Source organism: Rhinoderma darwinii, chromosome 3 (assembly GCF_050947455.1).
Source record: "Rhinoderma darwinii isolate aRhiDar2 chromosome 3, aRhiDar2.hap1, whole genome shotgun sequence".
NCBI classification, from domain to species: Eukaryota; Metazoa; Chordata; class Amphibia; order Anura; family Rhinodermatidae; genus Rhinoderma; species Rhinoderma darwinii.
The window spans coordinates 410,827,828-410,852,997 of NC_134689.1; the positions used below are offsets into that span (position 1 = coordinate 410,827,828).

At 39.7% G+C, this 25,170-nt stretch overlaps 20 non-coding genes across 20 annotated transcripts; all 20 read right to left on the reverse strand.

Annotated features, from left to right (window-relative positions):
• Nucleotides 1-6,979: 6,979 nt before the first annotated feature.
• On the reverse strand, nt 6,980-7,051 carry TRNAW-CCA (transfer RNA tryptophan (anticodon CCA)). Its single transcript has one exon. It is a non-coding gene; the product is annotated as a tRNA-Trp (tRNA).
• Nucleotides 7,052-7,865: 814 nt separating this feature from the next.
• TRNAW-CCA (transfer RNA tryptophan (anticodon CCA)) lies at nt 7,866-7,937 on the reverse strand. Its single transcript has one exon. It is a non-coding gene; the product is annotated as a tRNA-Trp (tRNA).
• An 815-nt stretch (nt 7,938-8,752) lies between these two features.
• Nucleotides 8,753-8,824, reverse strand: TRNAW-CCA (transfer RNA tryptophan (anticodon CCA)). The gene has a single exon. It is a non-coding gene; the product is annotated as a tRNA-Trp (tRNA).
• An 814-nt stretch (nt 8,825-9,638) lies between these two features.
• On the reverse strand, nt 9,639-9,710 carry TRNAW-CCA (transfer RNA tryptophan (anticodon CCA)). Its single transcript has one exon. It is a non-coding gene; the product is annotated as a tRNA-Trp (tRNA).
• Nucleotides 9,711-10,525: 815 nt separating this feature from the next.
• Nucleotides 10,526-10,597, reverse strand: TRNAW-CCA (transfer RNA tryptophan (anticodon CCA)). Its single transcript has one exon. It is a non-coding gene; the product is annotated as a tRNA-Trp (tRNA).
• An 815-nt stretch (nt 10,598-11,412) lies between these two features.
• Nucleotides 11,413-11,484, reverse strand: TRNAW-CCA (transfer RNA tryptophan (anticodon CCA)). Its single transcript has one exon. It is a non-coding gene; the product is annotated as a tRNA-Trp (tRNA).
• Nucleotides 11,485-12,298: 814 nt separating this feature from the next.
• Nucleotides 12,299-12,370, reverse strand: TRNAW-CCA (transfer RNA tryptophan (anticodon CCA)). Its single transcript has one exon. It is a non-coding gene; the product is annotated as a tRNA-Trp (tRNA).
• Nucleotides 12,371-13,185: 815 nt separating this feature from the next.
• TRNAW-CCA (transfer RNA tryptophan (anticodon CCA)) lies at nt 13,186-13,257 on the reverse strand. Its single transcript has one exon. It is a non-coding gene; the product is annotated as a tRNA-Trp (tRNA).
• An 815-nt stretch (nt 13,258-14,072) lies between these two features.
• Nucleotides 14,073-14,144, reverse strand: TRNAW-CCA (transfer RNA tryptophan (anticodon CCA)). The gene has a single exon. It is a non-coding gene; the product is annotated as a tRNA-Trp (tRNA).
• An 813-nt stretch (nt 14,145-14,957) lies between these two features.
• On the reverse strand, nt 14,958-15,029 carry TRNAW-CCA (transfer RNA tryptophan (anticodon CCA)). Its single transcript has one exon. It is a non-coding gene; the product is annotated as a tRNA-Trp (tRNA).
• Nucleotides 15,030-15,844: 815 nt separating this feature from the next.
• TRNAW-CCA (transfer RNA tryptophan (anticodon CCA)) lies at nt 15,845-15,916 on the reverse strand. Its single transcript has one exon. It is a non-coding gene; the product is annotated as a tRNA-Trp (tRNA).
• An 815-nt stretch (nt 15,917-16,731) lies between these two features.
• On the reverse strand, nt 16,732-16,803 carry TRNAW-CCA (transfer RNA tryptophan (anticodon CCA)). The gene has a single exon. It is a non-coding gene; the product is annotated as a tRNA-Trp (tRNA).
• Nucleotides 16,804-17,618: 815 nt separating this feature from the next.
• TRNAW-CCA (transfer RNA tryptophan (anticodon CCA)) lies at nt 17,619-17,690 on the reverse strand. Its single transcript has one exon. It is a non-coding gene; the product is annotated as a tRNA-Trp (tRNA).
• Nucleotides 17,691-18,505: 815 nt separating this feature from the next.
• On the reverse strand, nt 18,506-18,577 carry TRNAW-CCA (transfer RNA tryptophan (anticodon CCA)). Its single transcript has one exon. It is a non-coding gene; the product is annotated as a tRNA-Trp (tRNA).
• Nucleotides 18,578-19,391: 814 nt separating this feature from the next.
• On the reverse strand, nt 19,392-19,463 carry TRNAW-CCA (transfer RNA tryptophan (anticodon CCA)). Its single transcript has one exon. It is a non-coding gene; the product is annotated as a tRNA-Trp (tRNA).
• Nucleotides 19,464-20,277: 814 nt separating this feature from the next.
• Nucleotides 20,278-20,349, reverse strand: TRNAW-CCA (transfer RNA tryptophan (anticodon CCA)). Its single transcript has one exon. It is a non-coding gene; the product is annotated as a tRNA-Trp (tRNA).
• A 793-nt stretch (nt 20,350-21,142) lies between these two features.
• TRNAW-CCA (transfer RNA tryptophan (anticodon CCA)) lies at nt 21,143-21,214 on the reverse strand. Its single transcript has one exon. It is a non-coding gene; the product is annotated as a tRNA-Trp (tRNA).
• Nucleotides 21,215-22,908: 1,694 nt separating this feature from the next.
• Nucleotides 22,909-22,980, reverse strand: TRNAW-CCA (transfer RNA tryptophan (anticodon CCA)). Its single transcript has one exon. It is a non-coding gene; the product is annotated as a tRNA-Trp (tRNA).
• An 815-nt stretch (nt 22,981-23,795) lies between these two features.
• TRNAW-CCA (transfer RNA tryptophan (anticodon CCA)) lies at nt 23,796-23,867 on the reverse strand. The gene has a single exon. It is a non-coding gene; the product is annotated as a tRNA-Trp (tRNA).
• An 815-nt stretch (nt 23,868-24,682) lies between these two features.
• Nucleotides 24,683-24,754, reverse strand: TRNAW-CCA (transfer RNA tryptophan (anticodon CCA)). Its single transcript has one exon. It is a non-coding gene; the product is annotated as a tRNA-Trp (tRNA).
• Between the last annotated feature and the right edge of the window lie 416 nt (nt 24,755-25,170).

A 25,170-nucleotide genomic window follows, 5' to 3' on the forward strand; every position in this document is an offset into this window, starting at 1 on the left:
ACAGTTTAAAGTGTTCACGTAACTGTACATCGAATTGCGGGAACAGACCGCATCCCATGACGTACATGTTAGGGATCTGCCAGGTACTACGTCTAGGTATACTCCTGGGATTAATCAATCCACACCTGAGGCCAGACCTGTTCGACTGACACCATCTCCCACCAACCAGGGTGGCAGGCTCAGGAGTGGGAGAGCCTATCGCGGCCTGGTCAGTCGGAGTTAGCTCCGCCCCCTGTCCTTTATTACCTGCTGTGTTCTCCTCCTCAGTGCTTGTAATTCTTTTGGATTCCTGGCCCCACTGCTGCTTGCTCCAGCCTGCTTCTGCCGTGCTTCTGCCTTGCTGCTGTTCTGCTTAACCCGCTTTGCTTTGCCTCCGGCTTGCTTCCTCCTCCGTGCTCACTTGGGTATACTCAACTTCATCCTGGTCCTGACAACTCATTCACCGCTCGTTTCCTCGAGGCGTTCCGCGGGCTACTGCCCCTTCCCTTGCGTGTTCCCTGTTTATTCTCCCGTGCACTTAGACAGCGTAGGGACCGCCGCCCAGTTGTACCCCGTCGCCTAGGGCGGGTCGTTGCAAGTAGGCAGGGACAGGGCGGTGGGTAGATTAGGGCTCACTTTCCCTTCACCTCCTTCCTGCCATTACATAATTACAAGCCCCTTACCTAGTCTACCATTTCCCCTACGCTGACGCTATCATGGACCCCCTTGAGACCCTGACCCAGCAGATGCAGGGCCTCTCCCTTCAGGTCCAGGCCCTGGCCCAGAGGGTCAACCAGGGTGACGCTCCCGTAGTAGTTCCCCTCACCTCACCTCTAGAACCCGACCTCAAGTTACCTGACCGGTTCTCAGGGGACCGTAAGACGTTTCTCTCCTTCCGGGAGAGTTGCAGACTGTATTTCCGCCTTAAACCCCACTCCTCAGGTTCCGAGAACCAGCGGGTGGGTATCATCATATCCCGACTCCAGGAAGGGCCCCAAGAGTGGGCCTTCTCCTTGGCTCCTGACGCCCCTGAACTTTCCTCTGTTGATCGCTTTTTCTCTGCCCTCGGACTCATTTACGACGAGACTGACAGGACTGCTTTAGCCGAGAGTCAGCTGGTGACCTTACGTCAGGGTAGGAGACCGGTTGAGGAGTACTGTTCTGATTTTAGAAAGTGGTGCGTAGCTTCTCGGTGGAACGATCCGGTCCTAAGGTGCCAGTTTAGGTTAGGATTATCTGACGCCCTGAAGGATCTGCTGGTTAGTTACCCCTCTTCTGACTCCCTTGACCAGGTTATGGCCCTAGCAGTACGACTTGACCGACGTCTCAGGGAACGTCAGCTTGAACGCTTCAATGTGCTCCCCTCTGACTTTTCTGCGATTCCCCCCGAGGTCCCGTCTCCTCGCCCCTCCACGGAGGACTCGGAGGTACCTATGCAACTCGGGGCCTCCATGTCCCCTCGACAACGTAGGGAGTTTCGCAGAATGAATGGTCTCTGCTTCTACTGTGGGGACGACAAGCATCTTCTGAACACCTGTCCCAGGCGCAAGAATAAAAAGCCGGAAAACTTCCGCGCCTAAGTGATCATCGGGGAGGTCACTTGGGCGCACAGGTATTTCCCGTTAATGTGAAACGCAATAAAATTTTGCTTCCCTTTCAGGTCTCGTTTGCTGGCCGGTCTGCCACTGGCAGTGCTTCGTGGATTCTGGCTCATCTGCTAATATCATGTCTGTGGAATTTGCTATGTCTCTAAAAATGCCTTTTATTGATTTACCTTATCCTATCCCTGTAGTGGGTATCGACTCAACTCCCCTTGCTAATGGTTATTTTACTCAGCATACTCCTGTTTTTGAACTCCTGGTTGGCTCCATGCATTTGGAGCAGTGCTCTGTACTGGTGATGCAGGGATTATCGTCTGATCTGGTATTAGGTCTTCCCTGGTTGCAGTTGCATAATCCCACGTTTGATTGGAATACTGGGGATCTCACCAAATGGGGTAGTGAATGTCTTATGTCATGTCTTTCTGTTAACTCTATTTCTCCCCGGGAGGAGGTAAACACGCTTCCTGAGTTTTTTCAGGACTTCGCCGATGTGTTTTCTAAGGAGGCCTCCGAGGTGTTGCCCCCCCATAGAGATTACGATTGCGCCATCGATTTGGTGCCTGGTGCCAAGCTTCCTAAGGGTAGGATATTTAATCTTTCATGTCCTGAACGTGAAGCTATGAGGGTGTATATCCAAGAATGCCTGGCCAAGGGTTTCATTCGCCCCTCGACTTCTCCTGTAGGTGCTGGCTTCTTCTTTGTGGGGAAGAAGGATGGTGGTCTTAGGCCGTGCATTGATTATCGTAACCTGAATAAGGTCACCGTAAGGAACCAGTACCCACTTCCTTTGATTCCGGATCTTTTTAATCAGGTTCAGGGAGCCCAATGGTTTTCTAAGTTCGATCTACGGGGGGCATATAACCTTATCCGCATCAAAGAGGGGGATGAGTGGAAAACTGCGTTCAACACACCCGAGGGTCATTTCGAATACCTGGTCATGCCCTTTGGGTTGTGTAATGCCCCTGCTGTCTTCCAGAATTTTATTAATGAAATCCTGAGAGATTACCTGGGTAATTTTCTTGTTGTGTACCTTGATGACATACTGGTGTTTTCCAAGGACTGGTCCTCCCACGTGGAGCATGTCAGGAAGGTGCTCCAGGTCCTTCGGGAGAATAATCTGTTTGCTAAGACTGAAAAATGTGTCTTTGGGGTACAGGAGATACCATTTTTAGGGCAAATCTTCACTCCTCATGAATTCCGCATGGACCCTGCCAAGGTTCAGGCTGTGGCGGAATGGGTCCAACCTGCCTCCCTTAAGGCATTACAGTGTTTTTTAGGGTTCGCCAACTATTACAGGAGATTTATTGCCAACTTCTCGGTCGTCGCTAAGCCTCTTACGGACCTTACTCGCAAGGGTGCTGATGTCCTCCATTGGCCCCCTGAGGCCGTCCAGGCCTTTGAGACCCTCAAGAAGTGCTTTATCTCGGCCCCCGTGCTGATTCAGCCCAACCAAGAGGAGCCATTTATTGTGGAGGTTGACGCATTCGAGGTGGGAGTGGGGGCTGTCTTGTCCCAGGGTACCAGCTCCCTCACCCATCTCCGCCCCTGTGCTTACTTCTCTAGGAAGTTTTTGCCCACGGAGAGTAACTATGATATTGGCAACCGCGAACTTCTAGCCATTAAATGGGCTTTTGAAGAGTGGCGGCACTTCCTGGAGGGGGCCAGACACCAGGTAACGGTCCTTACGGATCACAAGAATCTGGTTTTCCTAGAATCGGCCTGGAGGCTTAATCCTAGACAAGCTCGGTGGGCACTATTCTTTACCAGATTTAATTTCTTGGTTACCTATAGGGCTGGGTCCAAGAATATTAAGGCTGATGCCCTGTCACGTAGTTTCATGGCCAATCCTCCTTCCGAGAAGGATCCTGCTTGTATTTTACCCCCTGGTATAATCGTTTCTGCCATGGATTCTGATTTAGCTTCTGATATCGCGGCTGATCAGGGTGCAGCTCCCGGGAACGTCCCTGGGGACAAACTGTTTGTTCCCCTGCAATACCGGCTAAGGGTACTCAGGGAAAACCATGACTCCGCTCTATCTGGTCATCCTGGCATCTTGGGCACCAAACACCTCATTACCAGAAACTATTGGTGGCCTGGGTTGCCTAAAGACGTTAGGGCTTACGTCGCCGCTTGTGAGGTTTGCGCTAGGTCCAAAACCCCTAGGTCCCGACCTGCGCGCCTACTACGTTCCTTGCCCATTCCCCAGAGACCTTGGACCCATATCTCCATGGATTTTATCACCGATTTGCCTCCATCTCAGGGCAAGTCGGTGGTGTGGGTGGTAGTAGACCGCTTCAGCAAGATGTGCCACTTTGTGCCCCTTAAGAAGCTACCTAACGCCAAGACGTTAGCTTCTTTGTTTGTGAAACACATCCTGCGTCTCCATGGGGCCCCAGTCAATATAGTTTCTGACAGAGGGGTACAATTTGTTTCCTTATTTTGGAGAGCCTTTTGTAAAAAGTTGGAGATTGATCTGTCCTTCTCCTCCGCCTTCCATCCCGAAACTAATGGCCAAACGGAGAGGACTAACCAGTCCCTGGAACAATATTTAAGGTGTTTCATCTCTGACTGTCAATTCGATTGGGTCTCATTCCTTCCCCTTGCTGAATTTTCCCTGAATAACCGGGTCAGTAACTCGTCAGGGGTCTCCCCGTTTTTCTGTAATTTCGGGTTTAACCCAAGGTTCTCCTCCGTTTCCCCTGGTTGTTCCAATAATCCTGAGGTAGAGGATGTTCATCGGGAACTGTGCACTGTCTGGGCCCAGGTTCAGAAGAACCTAGAGGCGTCCCAGAGCGCACAAAAGATTCAGGCGGATAGTAGACGTTCTGCTAACCCCCGGTTTGTCGTCGGGGATTTGGTCTGGTTGTCGTCCAGGAACTTGCGCCTTAAGGTCCCGTCCAGGAAGTTTGCTCCCCGATTTATTGGGCCTTATAAGATCATTGAAGTCCTTAACCCTGTATCCTTCCGTCTGGAGCTGCCCCCATCCTTTCGCATACATGACGTCTTCCATGCCTCCCTCCTTAAACGCTGCTCCCCGTCCTGGTCCCCCTCGAGGAAACCTCCTGTTCCCGTTCTCACCCCTGAGGGGGTGGAATTCGAGGTGGCCAAGATTATGGACAGTAGGATGGTCCAGGGCTCCCTCCAGTACCTGGTCCATTGGAGAGGGTACGGACCGGAGGAGAGGACTTGGGTACCTGCCCGTGATGTTCACGCTGGGGTATTGATCAGGAGGTTCCACCTTCTCTTCCCTACTAAACCGGGTCCTCTTAGTAAGGGTCCGGTGGCCCCTCATAAAAGGGGGAGTACTGTTAGGGATCTGCCAGGTACTACGTCTAGGTATACTCCTGGGATTAATCAATCCACACCTGAGGCCAGACCTGTTCGACTGACACCATCTCCCACCAACCAGGGTGGCAGGCTCAGGAGTGGGAGAGCCTATCGCGGCCTGGTCAGTCGGAGTTAGCTCCGCCCCCTGTCCTTTATTACCTGCTGTGTTCTCCTCCTCAGTGCTTGTAATTCTTTTGGATTCCTGGCCCTACTGCTGCTTGCTCCAGCCTGCTTCTGCCGTGCTTCTGCCTTGCTGCTGTTCTGCTTAACCCGCTTTGCTTTGCCTCTGGCTTGCTTCCTCCTCCGTGCTCACTTGGGTATACTCCACTTCATCCTGGTCCTGACAACTCATTCACCGCTCGTTTCCTCGCGGCGTTCCGTGGGCTACTGCCCCTTCCCTTGCGTGTTCCCTGTTTGTTCTCCCGTGCACTTAGACAGCGTAGGGACCGCCGCCCAGTTGTACCCCGTCGCCTAGGGCGGGTCGTTGCAAGTAGGCAGGGACAGGGCGGTGGGTAGATTAGGGCTCACTTTCCCTTCACCTCCTTCCTGCCATTACAGTACAGTTAAGTGAAATTGCGGGAAGGGTTTAAGGGCCATGCGATTTTACAAAGAAATTGATTATGAGTAGAAATCAAAAATACCATTTAAAGTGAAGATGGATAACAAGAAAGGCTATTGAGTTTTCTTCAACATTTCTTAGGTGCCATCTATTTACTATATACAAATATATCAATGTAGGGTACATTTTTATTATTTATTATTTTATTTTTAAAGCCAGGGCTGTAACCAGAACAAGGGAGCATCAAGTACGTCGGGAGGAAAACAAATTCACCATCATCACAGACTGAGATTCTTTACTGTAAGAGCAGTGAGACATTGGAACTCTCTGCCAAAGGATTTTGTGATGGTTGATTTGTTGAATGATTTAAGAGGAACCTGGATGTCTTTCTTGATACAACAGCAACATTTTCCTTTTTTTATTGTAATAATAAAAGCTGCGCAGATATTGCTGCCTTAAAAAAGGAGAAGTCCAAAAAGCTTGACTTCAAGGTGAGGCCTAATTCTCTTAGCAAAGGAATTGGAACTAAATGGATGAAAATTAGCATTCTGTACTCACATTATGATGATCAAAGCAACAACTGACCCTGACCCTGACCCTGACCCTGACGTGATTCAGAACCAATGTCTTGTTGACAAAATGCTGACACACAACCTTCTGATCTGGAGTCAGACGCGCTACCGTTGCGCAACAAGGTCATTTGATGATGAATTTATTGACCCTGTTCAGAACCAATGTCTTGTTGACAAAATGCTGATTACCTGCTCATTCTGATTGACTGAAGAAACCGGTTTTAAAAGAAACCAATTTTAACCAGACTCCAAAAGCCTAGAATTATTGTGCCATCTTGCCGTTAGCGTTAAATGCTTCCAAGTAAATAATGGGACGCTGAGAGTGAGATTTTTACTCGATAAGGAAATCCTCTGTAAGCATTTTTCTTTCTTTAACTAAATTGGATTTAAGGGCCTTGCGATTTTACAAAGAAATTGAGTATGAGTAGAAATAAAAAATACCATTTAAGGTGAAGATGGATAACAAGAAAGGCTATTGAGTTTTCTTCAACATTTCTTAGGTGCCATCTATTTACTATGTACAAATATATAAATGTAGGGTACATTTTTATTATTTATTATTTTATTTTTAAAGCCAGGGCTGTAACCAGGACAAGGGAGCATCAAGTACGTCGGGAGGAAAAAAAATTCACCATCATCACAGACTGAGATTCTTTAATGTAAGAGCAGTGAGACATTGGAACTCTCTGCCAAAGGATTTTGTGATGGTTGATTTGTTGAATGATTTAAGAGGAACCTGGATGTCTTTCTTGATACAACAGCAACATTTTCCCTTTTTTCATTGTAATAATAAAAGCTGCGCAGATATTGCCGCCTTAAAAAAGGAGAAGTCCAAAAAGCTTGACTTCAAGGTGAGTCCTAATACTCTTAGCAAAGGAATTGGAACTAGCTGGATGAAAATTAGCATTGTGTACTCACATTATGATGATCAAAGCAACAACTGACCCTGATGTGATTTGAACACGCAACCTTCTGATGTGGAGTCAGACGCGCTACCGTTGCGCCACAAGGTCATTTGATGATGAATTTATTGACCCTGTTCAGAACCAATGTCTTGTTGATAAAATGCTGATTACCTGCTCATTCTGATTGATTGAAGAAACCGGTTTTAAATTAAACCAATTTTAACCAAACTCCAAAAGCCTAGAAGCTTCGTGCCATCTTGCCGTTAGCGTTAAATGCTTCCAAGTAAATAATGGGACGCTGAGAGTGAGATTTTTACTCGATAAGGAAATCCTCTGTAAGCATTTTTCTTTCTTTAACTAAATTGGATTTAAGGGCTATGCGATTTTACAAAGAAATTGAGTATAAGTAGAAATCAAAAATACCATTTAAGGTGAAGATGGATAACAAGAAAGGCTATTGAGTTTTCTTCAACATTTCTTAGGTGCCATCTATTTACTATGTACAAATATATCAATGTAGGGTACATTTTTTTATTTATTATTTTATTTTTAAAGCCAGGGCTTTAACCAGAACAAGACAGCATCAAGTACGTCGGGAGGAAAAAAAATTCACCATCATCACAGACTGAGATTCTTTACTGTAAGAGCAGTGAGACATTGGAACTCTCTGCCAAAGGATTTTGTGATGGTTGATTTGTTGAATGATTTAAGAGGAACCTGGATGTCTTTCTTGATACAACAGCAACATTTTCCCTTTTTTCATTGTAATAATAAAAGCTGCGCAGATATTGCCGCCTTAAAAAAGGAGAAGTCCAAAAAGCTTGACTTCAAGGTGAGTCCTAATACTCTTAGCAAAGGAATTGGAACTAGCTGGATGAAAATTAGCATTGTGTACTCACATTATGATGATCAAAGCAACAACTGACCCTGATGTGATTTGAACACGCAACCTTCTGATGTGGAGTCAGACGCGCTACCGTTGCGCCACAAGGTCATTTGATGATGAATTTATTGACCCTGTTCAGAACCAATGTCTTGTTGATAAAATGCTGATTACCTGCTCATTCTGATTGATTGAAGAAACCGGTTTTAAATTAAACCAATTTTAACCAAACTCCAAAAGCCTAGAAGCTTCGTGCCATCTTGCCGTTAGCGTTAAATGCTTCCAAGTAAATAATGGGACGCTGAGAGTGAGATTTTTACTCGATAAGGAAATCCTCTGTAAGCATTTTTCTTTCTTTAACTAAATTGGATTTAAGGGCTATGCGATTTTACAAAGAAATTGAGTATAAGTAGAAATCAAAAATACCATTTAAGGTGAAGATGGATAACAAGAAAGGCTATTGAGTTTTCTTCAACATTTCTTAGGTGCCATCTATTTACTATGTACAAATATATCAATGTAGGGTACATTTTTTTATTTATTATTTTATTTTTAAAGCCAGGGCTTTAACCAGAACAAGACAGCATCAAGTACGTCGGGAGGAAAAAAAATTCACCATCATCACAGACTGAGATTCTTTACTGTAAGAGCAGTGAGACTTTGGAACTCTCTGCCAAAGGATTTTGTGATGGTTGATTTGTTGAATGATTTAAGAGGAACCTGGATATCTTTCTTGATACAACAGCAACATTTTCCCTTTTTTCATTGCAATAATAAAAGCTGCGAAGATATTGCCGCTTTAAAAAAGGAGAAGTCCAAAAAGTTTGACTTCAAGGTGAGTCCTAATTCTCTTATCAAAGGAACTGGAACTAGCTGGATGAAAAACTAGCATTCTGTACTCTCATTATGATGATCAAAGCAACAACTGACCCTGACGTGATTTGAACACGCAAACTTCTGATCTGGAGTCAGACGCGCTACCGTTGCGCCACAAGGTCATTTGATGTTGAATTTATTGACCCTGTTCAGAACCAATGTCTTGTTGACAAAATGCTGATTACCTGCTCATTCTGATTGATTGAAGAAACCGGTTTTAAATTAAACCAATTTTAACCAAACTCCAAAAGCCTAGAAGCTTCGTGCCATCTTGCCGTTAGCGTTAAATGCTTCCAAGTAAATAATGGGACGCTGAGAGTGAGATTTTTACTCGATAAGGAAATCCTCTGTAAGCATTTTTCTTTCTTTAACTAAATTGGATTTAAGGGCCATGCGATTTTACAAAGAAATTGAGTATAAGTAGAAATCAAAAATACCATTTAAGGTGAAGATGGATAACAAGAAAGGCTATTGAGTTTTCTTCAACATTTCTTAGGTGCCATCTATTTACTATGTACAAATATATCAATGTAGGGTACATTTTTTTATTTATTATTTTATTTTTAAAGCCAGGGCTTTAACCAGAACAAGACAGCATCAAGTACGTCGGGAGGAAAAAAAATTCACCATCATCACAGACTGAGATTCTTTACTGTAAGAGCAGTGAGACTTTGGAACTCTCTGCCAAAGGATTTTGTGATGGTTGATTTGTTGAATGATTTAAGAGGAACCTGGATATCTTTCTTGATACAACAGCAACATTTTCCCTTTTTTCATTGCAATAATAAAAGCTGCGTAGATATTGCCGCCTTAAAAAAGGAGAAGTCCAAAAACTTTGACTTCAAGGTGAGTCCTAATTCTCTTATCAAAGGAATTGGAACTAGCTGGATGAAAATTAGCATTCTGTACTCACATTATGATGATCAAAGCAACAACTGACCCTGACGTGATTTGAACACGCAACCTTCTGATCTGGAGTCAGACGCGCTACCGTTGCGCCACAAGGTCATTTGATGATGAATTTATTGACCCTGTTCAGAACCAATGCCTTGTTGACAAAATGCTGATTACCTGCTCATTCTGATTGATTGAAGAAACCGGTTTTAAATTAAACCAATTTTAACCAAACTCCAAAAGCCTAGAAGCTTCGTGCCATCTTGCCGTTAGCGTTAAATGCTTCCAAGTAAATAATGGGACGCTGAGAGTGAGATTTTTACTCGATAAGGAAATCCTCTGTAAGCATTTTTCTTTCTTTAACTAAATTGGATTTAAGGGCCATGCGATTTTACAAAGAAATTGAGTATAAGCAGAAATCAAAAATACCATTTAAGGTGAAGATGGATAACAAGAAAGGCTATTGAGTTTTCTTCAACATTTCTTAGGTGCCATCCATTTACTATGTACAAATATATCAATGTAGGGTACATTTTTTTATTTATTATTTTATTTTTAAAGCCAGGGCTTTAACCAGAACAAGACAGCATCAAGTACATCGGGAGGAAAAAAAATTCACCATCATCACAGACTGAGATTCTTTACTGTAAGAGCAGTGAGACTTTGGAACTCTCTGCCAAAGGATTTTGTGATGGTTGATTTGTTGAATGATTTAAGAGGAACCTGGATATCTTTCTTGATACAACAGCAACATTTTCCCTTTTTTCATTGCAATAATAAAAGCTGCGTAGATATTGCCGCCTTAAAAAAGGAGAAGTCCAAAAACTTTGACTTCAAGGTGAGTCCTAATTCTCTTATCAAAGGAACTGGAACTAGCTGGATGAAAAACTAGCATTCTCTACTCTCATTATGATGATCAAAGCAACAACTGACCCTGACGTGATTTGAACACACAACCTTCTGATCTGGAGTCAGACGCGCTACCGTTGCGCCACAAGGTCATTTGATGATGAATTTATTGACCCTGTTCAGAACCAATGTCTTGTTGACAAAATGCTGATTACCTGCTCATTCTGATTGATTGAAGAAACCGGTTTTAAATTAAACCAATTTTAACCAAACTCCAAAAGCCTAGAAGCTTCGTGCCATCTTGCCGTTAGCGTTAAATGCTTCCAAGTAAATAATGGGACGCTGAGAGTGAGATTTTTACTCGATAAGGAAATCCTCTGTAAGCATTTTTCTTTCTTTAACTAAATTGGATTTAAGGGCCATGCGATTTTACAAAGAAATTGAGTATAAGTAGAAATCAAAAATACCATTTAAGGTGAAGATGGATAACAAGAAAGGCTATTGAGTTTTCTTCAACATTTCTTAGGTGCCATCTATTTACTATGTACAAATATATCAATGTAGGGTACATTTTTTTATTTATTATTTTATTTTTAAAGCCAGGGCTTTAACCAGAACAAGACAGCATCAAGTACGTCGGGAGGAAAAAAAATTCACCATCATCACAGACTGAGATTCTTTACTGTAAGAGCAGTGAGACTTTGGAACTCTCTGCCAAAGGATTTTGTGATGGTTGATTTGTTGAATGATTTAAGAGGAACCTGGATATCTTTCTTGATACAACAGCAACATTTTCCCTTTTTTCATTGCAATAATAAAAGCTGCGTAGATATTGCCGCCTTAAAAAAGGAGAAGTCCAAAAACTTTGACTTCAAGGTGAGTCCTAATTCTCTTATCAAAGGAACTGGAACTAGCTGGATGAAAAACTAGCATTCTCTACTCTCATTATGAAGATCAAAGCAACAACTGACCCTGACGTGATTTGAACACGCAACCTTCTGATCTGGAGTCAGACACGCTACCGTTGCGCCACAAGGTCATTTGATGATGAATTTATTGACCCTGTTCAGAACCAATGTCTTGTTGACAAAATGCTGATTACCTTCTCATTCTGATTGATTGAAGAAACCGGTTTTAAATTAAACCAATTTTAACCAAACTCCAAAAGCCTAGAAGCTTCGTGCCATCTTGCCGTTAGCATTAAATGCTTCCAAGTAAATAATGGGACTCTGAGAGTGAGATTTTTACTCGATAAGGAAATCCTCTGTAAGCATTTTTCTTTCTTTAACTAAATTGGATTTAAGGGCCATGCGATTTTACAAAGAAATTCAGTATGAGTAGAAATCAAAAATACCATTTAAGGTGAAGATGGGTAACAAGAAAGGCTATTGAGTTTTCTTCAACATTTCTTAGGTGCCATCTATTTACTATGTACAAATATATCAATGTAGGGAACATTTTTTTATTTATTATTTTATTTTTAAAGCCAGGGCTTTAACCAGAACAAGACAGCATCAAGTACGTCGGGAGGAAAAAAAATTCACCATCATCACAGACTGAGATTCTTTACTGTAAGAGCAGTGAGACTTTGGAACTCTCTGCCAAAGGATTTTGTGATGGTTGATTTGTTGAATGATTTAAGAGGAACCTGGATATCTTTCTTGATACAACAGCAACATTTTCCCTTTTTTCATTGCAATAATAAAAGCTGCGTAGATATTGCCGCCTTAAAAAAGGAGAAGTCCAAAAACTTTGACTTCAAGGTGAGTCCTAATTCTCTAATCAAAGGAATTGGAACTAGCTGGATGAAAATTAGCATTCTGTACTCACATTATGATGATCAAAGCAACAACTGACCCTGACGTGATTTGAACACGCAACCTTCTGATCTGGAGTCAGACGCGCTACCGTTGCGCCACAAGGTCATTTGATGATGAATTTATTGACCCTGTTCAGAACCAATGCCTTGTTGACAAAATGCTGATTACCTGCTCATTCTGATTGATTGAAGAAACCGGTTTTAAATTAAACCAATTTTAACCAAACTCCAAAAGCCTAGAAGCTTCGTGCCATCTTGCCGTTAGCGTTAAATGCTTCCAAGTAAATAATGGGACGCTGAGAGTGAGATTTTTACTCGATAAGGAAATCCTCTGTAAGCATTTTTCTTTCTTTAACTAAATTGGATTTAAGGGCCATGCGATTTTACAAAGAAATTGAGTATAAGCAGAAATCAAAAATACCATTTAAGGTGAAGATGGATAACAAGAAAGGCTATTGAGTTTTCTTCAACATTTCTTAGGTGCCATCCATTTACTATGTACAAATATATCAATGTAGGGTACATTTTTTTATTTATTATTTTATTTTTAAAGCCAGGGCTTTAACCAGAACAAGACAGCATCAAGTACATCGGGAGGAAAAAAAATTCACCATCATCACAGACTGAGATTCTTTACTGTAAGAGCAGTGAGACTTTGGAACTCTCTGCCAAAGGATTTTGTGATGGTTGATTTGTTGAATGATTTAAGAGGAACCTGGATATCTTTCTTGATACAACAGCAACATTTTCCCTTTTTTCATTGCAATAATAAAAGCTGCGTAGATATTGCCGCCTTAAAAAAGGAGAAGTCCAAAAACTTTGACTTCAAGGTGAGTCCTAATTCTCTTATCAAAGGAACTGGAACTAGCTGGATGAAAAACTAGCATTCTCTACTCTCATTATGATGATCAAAGCAACAACTGACCCTGACGTGATTTGAACACGCAACCTTCTGATCTGGAGTCAGACGCGCTACCGTTGCGCCACAAGGTCATTTGATGATGAATTTATTGACCCTGTTCAGAACCAATGTCTTGTTGACAAAATGCTGATTACCTGCTCATTCTGATTGATTGAAGAAACCGGTTTTAAATTAAACCAATTTTAACCAAACTCCAAAAGCCTAGAAGCTTCGTGCCATCTTGCCGTTAGCGTTAAATGCTTCCAAGTAAATAATGGGACGCTGAGAGTGAGATTTTTACTCGATAAGGAAATCCTCTGTAAGCATTTTTCTTTCTTTAACTAAATTGGATTTAAGGGCCATGCGATTTTACAAAGAAATTGAGTATAAGTAGAAATCAAAAATACCATTTAAGGTGAAGATGGATAACAAGAAAGGCTATTGAGTTTTCTTCAACATTTCTTAGGTGCCATCTATTTACTATGTACAAATATATCAATGTAGGGTACATTTTTTTATTTATTATTTTATTTTTAAAGCCAGGGCTTTAACCAGAACAAGACAGCATCAAGTACGTCGGGAGGAAAAAAAATTCACCATCATCACAGACTGAGATTCTTTACTGTAAGAGCAGTGAGACTTTGGAACTCTCTGCCAAAGGATTTTGTGATGGTTGATTTGTTGAATGATTTAAGAGGAACCTGGATATCTTTCTTGATACAACAGCAACATTTTCCCTTTTTTCATTGCAATAATAAAAGCTGCGTAGATATTGCCGCCTTAAAAAAGGAGAAGTCCAAAAACTTTGACTTCAAGGTGAGTCCTAATTCTCTTATCAAAGGAACTGGAACTAGCTGGATGAAAAACTAGCATTCTCTACTCTCATTATGAAGATCAAAGCAACAACTGACCCTGACGTGATTTGAACACGCAACCTTCTGATCTGGAGTCAGACACGCTACCGTTGCGCCACAAGGTCATTTGATGATGAATTTATTGACCCTGTTCAGAACCAATGTCTTGTTGACAAAATGCTGATTACCTTCTCATTCTGATTGATTGAAGAAACCGGTTTTAAATTAAACCAATTTTAACCAAACTCCAAAAGCCTAGAAGCTTCGTGCCATCTTGCCGTTAGCATTAAATGCTTCCAAGTAAATAATGGGACTCTGAGAGTGAGATTTTTACTCGATAAGGAAATCCTCTGTAAGCATTTTTCTTTCTTTAACTAAATTGGATTTAAGGGCCATGCGATTTTACAAAGAAATTCAGTATGAGTAGAAATCAAAAATACCATTTAAGGTGAAGATGGGTAACAAGAAAGGCTATTGAGTTTTCTTCAACATTTCTTAGGTGCCATCTATTTACTATGTACAAATATATCAATGTAGGGAACATTTTTTTATTTATTATTTTATTTTTAAAGCCAGGGCTTTAACCAGAACAAGAGAGCATCAAGTACGTCGGGAGGAAAAAAAATTCACCATCATCACAGACTGAGATTCTTTACTGTAAGAGCAGTGAGACTTTGGAACTCTCTGCCAAAGGATTTTGTGATGGTTGATTTGTTGAATGATTTAAGAGGAACCTGGATATCTTTCTTGATACAACAGCAGCATTTTCCCTTTTTTCATTGCAATAATAAAAGCTGCGAAGATATTGCCGCTTTAAAAAAGAGAAGTCCAAAAAGTTTGACTTCAAGGTGAGTCCTAATTCTCTTATCAAAGGAATTGGAAATAGCTGGATGAACATTAGCATTCTGTACTCACATTATGATGATCAAAGCAACAACTGACCCTGATGTGATTTGAACACGCAACCTTCTGATGTGGAGTCAGACGCGCTACCGTTGCGCCACAAGGTCATTTGATGATGAATTTATTGACCCTGTTCAGAACCAATGTCTTGTTGATAAAATGCTGATTACCTGCTCATTCTGATTGATTGAAGAAACCGGTTTTAAATTAAACCAATTTTAACCAAACTCCAAAAGCCTAGAAGCTTCGTGCCATCTTGCCGTTAGCGTTAAATGCTTCCAAGTAAATAATGGGACGCTGAGAGTGAGATTTTTACTCGATAAGGAAATCCTCTGTAAGCATTTTTCTTTCTTTAACTAAATTGGATTTAAGGGCCATGCGATTTTACAAAGAAATTGAGTATAAGTAGAAATCAAAAATACCATTTAAGGTGAAGATGGATAACAAGAAAGGCTATTGAGTTTTCTTCAACATTTCTTAGGTGCCATCTATTTACTATGTACAAATATATCAATGTAGGGTACATTTTTTTATTTATTATTTTACTTTTAAAGCCAGGGCTTTAACCAGAACAAGACAGCATCAAGTACGTCGGGAGGAAAAAAAATTCACCATCATCACAGACTGAGATTCTTTACTGTAAGAGCAGTGAGACTTTGGAACTCTCTGCCAAAGGATTTTGTGATGGTTGATTTGTTGAATGATTTAAGAGGAACCTGGATATCTTTCTTGATACAACAGCAACATTTTCCCTTTTTTCATTGCAATAATAAAAGCTGCGAAGATATTGCCGCTTTAAAAAAGGAGAAGTCCAAAAAGTTTGACTTCAAGGTGAGTCCTAATTCTCTTATCAAAGGAACTGGAACTAGCTGGATGAAAAACTAGCATTCTGTACTCTCATTATGATGATCAAAGCAACAACTGACCCTGACGTGATTTGAACACGCAAACTTCTGATCTGGAGTCAGACGCGCTACCGTTGCGCCACAAGGTCATTTGATGTTGAATTTATTGACCCTGTTCAGAACCAATGTCTTGTTGACAAAATGCTGATTACCTGCTCATTCTGATTGATTGAAGAAACCGGTTTTAAATTAAACCAATTTTAACCAAACTCCAAAAGCCTAGAAGCTTCGTGCCATCTTGCCGTTAGCGTTAAATGCTTCCAAGTAAATAATGGGACGCTGAGAGTGAGATTTTTACTCGATAAGGAAATCCTCTGTAAGCATTTTTCTTTCTTTAACTAAATTGGATTTAAGGGCCATGCGATTTTACAAAGAAATTGAGTATAAGTAGAAATCAAAAATACCATTTAAGGTGAAGATGGATAACAAGAAAGGCTATTGAGTTTTCTTCAACATTTCTTAGGTGCCATCTATTTACTATGTACAAATATATCAATGTAGGGTACATTTTTTTATTTATTATTTTATTTTTAAAGCCAGGGCTTTAACCAGAACAAGACAGCATCAAGTACGTCGGGAGGAAAAAAAATTCACCATCATCACAGACTGAGATTCTTTACTGTAAGAGCAGTGAGACTTTGGAACTCTCTGCCAAAGGATTTTGTGATGGTTGATTTGTTGAATGATTTAAGAGGAACCTGGATATCTTTCTTGATACAACAGCAACATTTTCCCTTTTTTCATTGCAATAATAAAAGCTGCGAAGATATTGCCGCTTTAAAAAAGGAGAAGTCCAAAAAGTTTGACTTCAAGGTGAGTCCTAATTCTCTTATCAAAGGAACTGGAACTAGCTGGATGAAAAACTAGCATTCTGTACTCTCATTATGATGATCAAAGCAACAACTGACCCTGACGTGATTTGAACACGCAAACTTCTGATCTGGAGTCAGACGCGCTACCGTTGCGCCACAAGGTCATTTGATGTTGAATTTATTGACCCTGTTCAGAACCAATGTCTTGTTGACAAAATGCTGATTACCTGCTCATTCTGATTGATTGAAGAAACCGGTTTTAAATTAAACCAATTTTAACCAAACTCCAAAAGCCTAGAAGCTTCGTGCCATCTTGCCGTTAGCGTTAAATGCTTCCAAGTAAATAATGGGACGCTGAGAGTGAGATTTTTACTCGATAAGGAAATCCTCTGTAAGCATTTTTCTTTCTTTAACTAAATTGGATTTAAGGGCCATGCGATTTTACAAAGAAATTGAGTATAAGTAGAAATCAAAAATACCATTTAAGGTGAAGATGGATAACAAGAAAGGCTATTGAGTTTTCTTCAACATTTCTTAGGTGCCATCTATTTACTATGTACAAATATATCAATGTAGGGTACATTTTTTTATTTATTATTTTATTTTTAAAGCCAGGGCTTTAACCAGAACAAGACAGCATCAAGTACGTCGGGAGGAAAAAAAATTCACCATCATCACAGACTGAGATTCTTTACTGTAAGAGCAGTGAGACTTTGGAACTCTCTGCCAAAGGATTTTGTGATGGTTGATTTGTTGAATGATTTAAGAGGAACCTGGATATCTTTCTTGATACAACAGCAACATTTTCCCTTTTTTCATTGCAATAATAAAAGCTGCGAAGATATTGCCGCTTTAAAAAAGGAGAAGTCCAAAAAGTTTGACTTCAAGGTGAGTCCTAATTCTCTTATCAAAGGAACTGGAACTAGCTGGATGAAAAACTAGCATTCTGTACTCTCATTATGATGATCAAAGCAACAACTGACCCTGACGTGATTTGAACACGCAAACTTCTGATCTGGAGTCAGACGCGCTACCGTTGCGCCACAAGGTCATTTGATGTTGAATTTATTGACCCTGTTCAGAACCAATGTCTTGTTGACAAAATGCTGATTACCTGCTCATTCTGATTGATTGAAGAAACCGGTTTTAAATTAAACCAATTTTAACCAAACTCCAAAAGCCTAGAAGCTTCGTGCCATCTTGCCGTTAGCGTTAAATGCTTCCAAGTAAATAATGGGACGCTGAGAGTGAGATTTTTACTCGATAAGGAAATCCTCTGTAAGCATTTTTCTTTCTTTAACTAAATTGGATTTAAGGGCCATGCGATTTTACAAAGAAATTGAGTATAAGTAGAAATCAAAAATACCATTTAAGGTGAAGATGGATAACAAGAAAGGCTATTGAGTTTTCTTCAACATTTCTTAGGTGCCATCTATTTACTATGTACAAATATATCAATGTAGGGTACATTTTTTTATTTATTATTTTATTTTTAAAGCCAGGGCTTTAACCAGAACAAGACAGCATCAAGTACGTCGGGAGGAAAAAAAATTCACCATCATCACAGACTGAGATTCTTTACTGTAAGAGCAGTGAGACTTTGGAACTCTCTGCCAAAGGATTTTGTGATGGTTGATTTGTTGAATGATTTAAGAGGAACCTGGATATCTTTCTTGATACAACAGCAACATTTTCCCTTTTTTCATTGCAATAATAAAAGCTGCGAAGATATTGCCGCTTTAAAAAAGGAGAAGTCCAAAAAGTTTGACTTCAAGGTGAGTCCTAATTCTCTTATCAAAGGAACTGGAACTAGCTGGATGAAAAACTAGCATTCTGTACTCTCATTATGATGATCAAAGCAACAACTGACCCTGACGTGATTTGAACACGCAAACTTCTGATCTGGAGTCAGACGCGCTACCGTTGCGCCACAAGGTCATTTGATGTTGAATTTATTGACCCTGTTCAGAACCAATGTCTTGTTGACAAAATGCTGATTACCTGCTCATTCTGATTGATTGAAGAAACCGGTTTTAAATTAAACCAATTTTAACCAAACTCCAAAAGCCTAGAAGCTTCGTGCCATCTTGCCGTTAGCGTTAAATGCTTCCAAGTAAATAATGGGACGCTGAGAGTGAGATTTTTACTCGATAAGGAAATCCTCTGTAAGCATTTTTCTTTCTTTAACTAAATTGGATTTAAGGGCAATGCGATTTTACAAAGAAATTGAGTATAAGTAGAAATCAAAAATACCATTTAAGGTGAAGATGGATAACAAGAAAGGCTATTGAGTTTTCTTCAACATTTCTTAGGTGCCATCTATTTACTATGTACAAATATATCAATGTAGGGTACATTTTTTTATTTATTATTTTATTTTTAAAGCCAGGGCTTTAACCAGAACAAGACAGCATCAAGTACGTCGGGAGGAAAAAAAATTCACCATCATCACAGACTGAGATTCTTTACTGTAAGAGCAGTGAGACTTTGGAACTCTCTGCCAAAGGATTTTGTGATGGTTGATTTGTTGAATGATTTAAGAGGAACCTGGATATCTTTCTTGATACAACAGCAACATTTTCCCTTTTTTCATTGCAATAATAAAAGCTGCGTAGATATTGCCGCCTTAAAAAAGGAGAAGTCCAAAAACTTTGACTTCAAGGTGAGTCCTAATTCTCTTATCAAAGGAACTGGAACTAGCTGGATGAAAATTAGCATTCTGTACTCACATTATGATGATCAAAGCAACAACTGACCCTGACGTGATTTGAACACGCAACCTTCTGATCTGGAGTCAGACGCGCTACCGTTTCGCCACAAGGTCATTTGATGATTAATTTATTGACCCTGTTCAGAACCAATGTCTTGTTGACAAAATGCTGATTACCTGCTCATTCTGATTGATTGAAGAAACCGGTTTTAAATTAAACCAATTTTAACCAAACTCCAAAAGCCTAGAAGCTTCGTGCCATCTTGCCGTTAGCGTTAAATGCTTCCAAGTAAATAATGGGACGCTGAGAGTGAGATTTTTACTCGATAAGGAAATCCTCTGTAAGCATTTTTCTTTCTTTAACTAAATTGGATTTAAGGGCCATGCGATTTTACAAAGAAATTGAGTATAAGTAGAAATCAAAAATACCATTTAAGGTGAAGATGGATAACAAGAAAGGCTATTGAGTTTTCTTCAACATTTCTTAGGTGCCATCTATTTACTATGTACAAATATATCAATGTAGGGTACATTTTTTTATTTATTATTTTATTTTTAAAGCCAGGGCTTTAACCAGAACAAGACAGCATCAAGTACGTCGGGAGGAAAAAAAATTCACCATCATCACAGACTGAGATTCTTTACTGTAAGAGCAGTGAGACTTTGGAACTCTCTGCCAAAGGATTTTGTGATGGTTGATTTGTTGAATGATTTAAGAGGAACCTGGATATCTTTCTTGATACAACAGCAACATTTTCCCTTTTTTCATTGCAATAATAAAAGCTGCGTAGATATTGCCGCCTTAAAAAAGGAGAAGTCCAAAAACTTTGACTTCAAGGTGAGTCCTAATTCTCTTATCAAAGGAATTGGAACTAGCTGGATGAAAATTAGCATTCTGTACTCACATTATGATGATCAAAGCAACAACTGACCCTGACGTGATTTGAACACGCAACCTTCTGATCTGGAGTCAGACGCGCTACCGTTGCGCCACAAGGTCATTTGATGATGAATTTATTGACCCTGTTCAGAACCAATGCCTTGTTGACAAAATGCTGATTACCTGCTCATTCTGATTGATTGAAGAAACCGGTTTTAAATTAAACCAATTTTAACCAAACTCCAAAAGCCTAGAAGCTTCGTGCCATCTTGCCGTTAGCGTTAAATGCTTCCAAGTAAATAATGGGACGCTGAGAGTGAGATTTTTACTCGATAAGGAAATCCTCTGTAAGCATTTTTCTTTCTTTAACTAAATTGGATTTAAGGGCCATGCGATTTTACAAAGAAATTGAGTATAAGCAGAAATCAAAAATACCATTTAAGGTGAAGATGGATAACAAGAAAGGCTATTGAGTTTTCTTCAACATTTCTTAGGTGCCATCCATTTACTATGTACAAATATATCAATGTAGGGTATTTTTAAAGCCAGGGCTTTAACCAGAACAAGACAGCATCAAGTACATCGGGAGGAAAAAAAATTCACCATCATCACAGACTGAGATTCTTTACTGTAAGAGCAGTGAGACTTTGGAACTCTCTGCCAAAGGATTTTGTGATGGTTGATTTGTTGAATGATTTAAGAGGAACCTGGATATCTTTCTTGATACAACAGCAACATTTTCCCTTTTTTCATTGCAATAATAAAAGCTGCGTAGATATTGCCGCCTTAAAAAAGGAGAAGTCCAAAAACTTTGACTTCAAGGTGAGTCCTAATTCTCTTATCAAAGGAACTGGAACTAGCTGGATGAAAAACTAGCATTCTCTACTCTCATTATGATGATCAAAGCAACAACTGACCCTGACGTGATTTGAACACGCAACCTTCTGATCTGGAGTCAGACGCGCTACCGTTGCGCCACAAGGTCATTTGATGATGAATTTATTGACCCTGTTCAGAACCAATGTCTTGTTGACAAAATGCTGATTACCTGCTCATTCTGATTGATTGAAGAAACCGGTTTTAAATTAAACCAATTTTAACCAAACTCCAAAAGCCTAGAAGCTTCGTGCCATCTTGCCGTTAGCGTTAAATGCTTCCAAGTAAATAATGGGACGCTGAGAGTGAGATTTTTACTCGATAAGGAAATCCTCTGTAAGCATTTTTCTTTCTTTAACTAAATTGGATTTAAGGGCCATGCGATTTTACAAAGAAATTGAGTATAAGTAGAAATCAAAAATACCATTTAAGGTGAAGATGGATAACAAGAAAGGCTATTGAGTTTTCTTCAACATTTCTTAGGTGCCATCTATTTACTATGTACAAATATATCAATGTAGGGTACATTTTTTTATTTATTATTTTATTTTTAAAGCCAGGGCTTTAACCAGAACAAGACAGCATCAAGTACGTCGGGAGGAAAAAAAATTCACCATCATCACAGACTGAGATTCTTTACTGTAAGAGCAGTGAGACTTTGGAACTCTCTGCCAAAGGATTTTGTGATGGTTGATTTGTTGAATGATTTAAGAGGAACCTGGATATCTTTCTTGATACAACAGCAACATTTTCCCTTTTTTCATTGCAATAATAAAAGCTGCGTAGATATTGCCGCCTTAAAAAAGGAGAAGTCCAAAAACTTTGACTTCAAGGTGAGTCCTAATTCTCTTATCAAAGGAATTGGAACTAGCTGGATGAAAATTAGCATTCTGTACTCACATTATGATGATTAAAGCAACAACTGACCCTGACGTGATTTGAACATGCAACCTTCTGATCTGGAGTCAGACGCGCTTCCGTTTCGCCACAAGGTCATTTGATGATTAATTTATTGACCCTGTTCAGAACCAATGTCTTGTTGACAAAATGCTGATTACCTGCTCATTCTGATTGATTGAAGAAACCGGTTTTAAATTAAACCAATTTTAACCAAACTCCAAAAGCCTAGAAGCTTCGTGCCATCTTGCCGTTAGCGTTAAATGCTTCCAAGTAAATAATGGGACGCTGAGAGTGAGATTTTTACTCGATAAGGAAATCCTCTGTAAGCATTTTTCTTTCCTTAACTAAATTGGATTTAAGGGCCATGCGATTTTACAAAGAAATTGAGTATAAGTAGAAATCAAAAATACCATTTAAGGTGAAGATGGATAACAAGAAAGGCTATTGAGTTTTCTTCAACATTTCTTAGGTGCCATCTATTTACTATGTACAAATATATCAATGTAGGGTAAATTTTTTTATTTATTATTTTATTTTTAAAGCCAGGGCTTTAACCAGAACAAGACAGCATCAAGTACATCGGGAGGAAAAAAAATTCACCATCATCACAGACTGAGATTCTTTACTGTAAGAGCAGTGAGACTTTGGAACTCTCTGCCAAAGGATTTTGTGATGGTTGATTTGTTGAATGATTTAAGAGGAACCTGAATATCTTTCTTGATACAACAGCAACATTTTCCCTTTTTTCATTGCAATAATAAAAGCTGCGTAGATATTGCCGCCTTAAAAAAGGAGAAGTCCAAAAACTTTGACTTCAAGGTGAGTCCTAATTCTCTTATCAAAGGAACTGGAACTAGCTGGATGAAAAACTAGCATTCTCTACTCTCATTATGTAGCAACAACTGACCCTGACGTGATTTGAACACGCAACCTTCTGATCTGGAGTCAGACGCGCTACCGTTTCGCCACAAGGTCATTTGATGATTAATTTATTGACCCTGTTCAGAACCAATGTCTTGTTGACAAAATGCTGATTACCTGCTCATTCTGATTGATTGAAGAAACCGGTTTTAAATTAAACCAATTTTAACCAAACTCCAAAAGCCTAGAAGCTTCGTGCCATCTTGCCGTTAGCGTTAAATGCTTCCAAGTAAATAATGGGACGCTGAGAGTGAGATTTTTACTCGATAAGGAAATCCTCTGTAAGCATTTTTCTTTCTTTAACTAAATTGGATTTAAGGGCCATGCGATTTTACAAAGAAATTGAGTATAAGTAGAAATCAAAAATACCATTTAAGGTGAAGATGGATAACAAGAAAGGCTATTGAGTTTTCTTCAACATTTCTTAGGTGCCATCTATTTACTATGTACAAATATATCAATGTAGGGTACATTTTTTTATTTATTATTTTATTTTTAAAGCCAGGGCTTTAACCAGAACAAGACAGCATAGAGTACGTCGGGAGGAAAAAAAATTCACCATCATCACAGACTGAGATTCTTTACTGTAAGAGCAGTGAGACTTTGGAACTCTCTGCCAAAGGATTTTGTGATGGTTGATTTGTTGAATGATTTAAGAGGAACCTGGATATCTTTCTTGATACAACAGCAACATTTTCCCTTTTTTCATTGCAATAATAAAAGCTGCGTAGATATTGCCGCCTTAAAAAAGGAGAAGTCCAAAAACTTTGACTTCAAGGTGAGTCCTAATTCTCTAATCAAAGGAACTGGAACTAGCTGGATGAAAAACTAGCATTCTCTACTCTCATTATGATGATCAAAGCAACAACTGACCCTGACGTGATTTGAACACGCAACCTTCTGATCTGGAGTCAGACGCGCTACCGTTGCACCACAAGGTCATTTGATGTTGAATTTATTGACCCTGTTCAGAACCAATGTCTTGTTGACAAAATGCTGATTACCTGCTCATTCTGATTGATTGAAGAAACCGGTTTTAAATTAAACCAATTTTAACCAAACTCCAAAAGCCTAGAAGCTTCGTGCCATCTTGCCGTTAGCGTTAAATGCTTCCAAGTAAATAATGGGACGCTGAGAGTGAGATTTTTACTCGATAAGGAAATCATCTGTAAGCATTTTTCTTTCTTTAACTAAATTGGATTTAAGGGCCATGCGATTTTACAAAGAAATTGAGTATAATTAGAAATCAAAAATACCATTTAAGGTGAAGATGGATAACAAGAAAGGCTATTGAGTTTTCTTCAACATTTCTTAGGTGCCATCTATTTACTATGTACAAATATATCAATGTAGGGTACATTTTTTTATTTATTATTTTATTTTTAAAGCCAGGGCTTTAACCAGAACAAGACAGCATCAAGTACGTCGGGAGGAAAAAAAATTCACCATCATCACAGACTGAGATTCTTTACTGTAAGAGCAGTGAGACTTTGGAACTCTCTGCCAAAGGATTTTGTGATGGTTGATTTGTTGAATGATTTAAGAGGAACCTGGATATCTTTCTTGATACAACAGCAACATTTTCCCTTTTTTCATTGCAATAATAAAAGCTGCGTAGATATTGCCGCCTTAAAAAAGGAGAAGTCCAAAAACTTTGACTTCAAGGTGAGTCCTAATTCTCTTATCAAAGGAATTGGAACTAGCTGGATGAAAAACTAGCATTCTGTACTCTCATTATGATGATCAAAGCAACAACTGACCCTGACGTGATTTGAACACGCAACCTTCTGATCTGGAGTCAGACGCGCTACCGTTGCGCCACAAGGTCATTTGATGATGAATTTATTGACCCTGTTCAGAACCAATGTCTTGTTGACAAAATGCTGATTACCTGCTCATTCTCATTGATTGAAGAAACCGGTTTTAAATTAAACCAATTTTAACCAAACTCCAAAAGCCTAGAAGCTTCGTGCCATCTTGCCGTTAGCGTTAAATGCTTCCAAGTAAATAATGGGACGCTGAGAGTGAGATTTTTACTCGATAAGGAAATCCTCTGTAAGCATTTTTCTTTCTTTAACTAAATTGGATTTAAGGGCCATGCGATTTTACAAAGAAATTGAGTATAAGTAGAAATCAAAAATACCATTTAAGGTGAAGATGGATAACAAGAAAGGCTATTGAGTTTTCTTCAACATTTCTTAGGTGCCATCTATTTACTATGTACAAATATATCAATGTAGGGTA